This window comes from Etheostoma spectabile, chromosome 18, assembly GCF_008692095.1.
Source record: "Etheostoma spectabile isolate EspeVRDwgs_2016 chromosome 18, UIUC_Espe_1.0, whole genome shotgun sequence".
In the NCBI taxonomy this organism is placed as follows: domain Eukaryota; kingdom Metazoa; phylum Chordata; class Actinopteri; order Perciformes; family Percidae; genus Etheostoma; species Etheostoma spectabile.
The window spans coordinates 26378287-26381270 of record NC_045750.1 but is presented as its reverse complement, the minus strand read 5'-3'; positions in this window follow the sequence as shown (position 1 = coordinate 26381270).

Here is a 2984-nt window from a genome sequence, read left to right as displayed (position 1 = left end):
TTCTTACTGGATGAGGCTGAATCTTTCTTTAACATGCTTAGGGATGGATCCCTGTTAGTAGTACAGTACTTCTTAATTTATTTAGATGATATAATATTTTAGTTGGAAAACACTGACAGTATACAGTTCTATGTAACTCAAATCATATGTTTTTGGTGATGAGGATTTTCATTTTTTTATGTTTCAGTGGATGCACCGAACACCCGCTGATAACAAACAGGAAAATACTCTTGTAAACTTTTCAGTTGCTGGGAGAGAGTGCTGTAGTCAAAATATATATATATATATACACATACATACTGTACATCTATCGAGTGTTATCCCCCTTCCTCAAAGACAAAGATCACAAAGTCCCAGATCACCAGCTGGGAGTTGCTGAAGTTATCTGATGTGCTGCTGCAGAGCTGCTCCAGCTGCTTCACAGAAGATATCAGAACTCTACCGCTTTGAAAATAAAGTCTCGTCGGTTAAAAGCAGAACTATCAACTGCTGGAGACTGGTATGAACTATCATACTGCTCATTAACGCCCCTACCTGTATAGAAGCTTACACGAGCTAGACTCTAGTGGAAGGCAGACATTATAGCACATTGGAACAGCTTTGCACTTTATGTTGAGTTGTGCAGGGCTTCAGTGGGGATCGGATGGAATAATAATGCCCAAGGCACTTAACCCGTTGTTCTTTCCACCTGGAACAGAGGAGTTAAATGAGCAGAAATCAGACCAATGCTAGTCCATTTATTTTTTTGAAGGTAACTGTTGATTAATAGTTACATTACAATGCACACTCCTGTAGCTCAATATTCCTCCTCTAATGGTGTCCTTCATGTAAAATGTATTTTAATAGTATGAAATCATAAAAGTCATTCTTCCACGTCTGATGCCTATATACAGTATGTCAACATGATTTAAACATCATCCTATCTATTAAAAAGGTCCCATATGCGCTTTTTTGGGGGTTTGTACTTGTGTTTTGGGTTTCTACGTGAACATGTTTATATGATTTAATGTTAAAAAAAGAACATATTTTTCTCATACTGTCAGTTGAATATATGTGCACTCTGTCTAAAATGCTCCGTATTTATAGTGCTGCTCACGAGTAAAGAACCCAGGCTTAAGTTGACTAAAAGGAGGAATTAAAAAAAAAAAATCATCTTTTGGAAATTGATGTTATTGCCTTATTTAAAAAATGAGGAAAAATACAACCTTTTAAGGACACCAATTTTCTTGTGTTTCTCTGTCTAATGTAAATAAATAAGTGTTCTTCCTTAAAATACAGGGGGCATAAGTAAGGCCCCCCCATGTTAAAAACAGGGCATAAGTATACACCCCCTATGGTAAAATAAAGGGGCATAAGTATACACCCCCTATGTTAAAATACAGGGGGATAAGTATACACCCCCCTATGTTAAAATACAGGGGGCATAGTAACACCCCTATGTTAAATACGGGGGCATACGTATACACCCCCTATGTTAAAATACAGGGGCATAAGTACACCCCCCTATGTAAATACAGGGGCATAAGTATACACCCCTATGTTAAAATACAGGGGCATAAGTATACACCCCCCTATGTTAAAAACAGGGGCATAAGTAACACCCCCCTATGTTAAAATACAGGGGCTAAGTATACACCCCCTATGTTAGAATACAGGGGGCATAAGTATACACCCCCCTATGTTAAAATACAGGGGGCATACGTATACATCCCCCTATGTTAAATACAGGGGGCATACGTATACACCCCCCTATGTTAAAATACAGGGGGCAACGTTACATACCCCTATGTTAAATACAGGGGCATAGTAACACCCCCTATGTTAAAATACAGGGGCATAAGTATACCCCCCTATGTTAAAAAAAGGGGCATAAGTATACACCCCCTATGTTAAAATACAGGGGCATAAGTATCCCCCCTATGTAAAATACAGGGGCATAAGTATAACACCCCTATGTTAAATACAGGGGCATAAGTATACACCCCCCTATGTTTAAATACAGGGGGCATAAGTATACACCCCCCTATGTTAAAATACAGGGGCATAGATAATCCCCTATGTTAAATACAGGGGGCAACGTATACACCCCCCTATGTTAAAATAAAGGGGCATAAGTATACACCCCCCTATGTAAAAAAAGGGGGCATAAGTATACACCCCCTATTTTAAAATACAGGGGGCATAAGTATACACCCCTATGTAAAATACAGCGGGCAATAAGGTACAACCCCCCCTATGTTAAAATACAGGGGGCATAAGTATACACCCCCCATGTTAAAATACGGGGCATACGTATACACCCCCCTATGTTAAATTCCCATAGAGGCAGGCAGTGTTTTTATTGTTAAAGGCCGGTTATTACATGGATCAGGATACCAGGTCAAGGGAACTTTATCAGGATGCATAGTATCCTGTATAACCCCTGTATTTTAAGGAAGAACATTTATTTATTTACAATATATTATTCATTCTTATTTTTTAATCAAGGCATTAAGATCACTTTCTAAAAGATGATTTTTTTTGTTAATCAACTTAAGCAGGGGTTCCTATACTCATGAGAACCACTGTAGCACCAGTCAGCATTTGTGTTGCCAGTCGCAGCCAGAGACTGCCCTGTACCTGCCCTTTCTGCCTGTACATACAGTACGTAGTTATGGCATTAGAACCGTACAGAAGTCCTGGCTCGTTTGAAACCAGTTAGTGAATACGGCTGTGTTCATTTATGTGTGGATTAAGCATTTGCTACTTTCCCAGTATTTATATAGAACCTCCTGGACTGCTGCTTGGAACTGTCTAATCACCACCCACAATTTATTTAGCGGTGTCCTGGTATGAACATTTTACTTTTATGAGGTATTTTTTAACATTAATATGAGTACCCCCCAGTGGCTAGAAGAGGTGATAGGTGTAACCGAGCCCTGGGGATCCTGCTCTGCCTTTGAGGAGACAGGAAAGCTCATATGGGCCAATCTGGAATCTTGCTC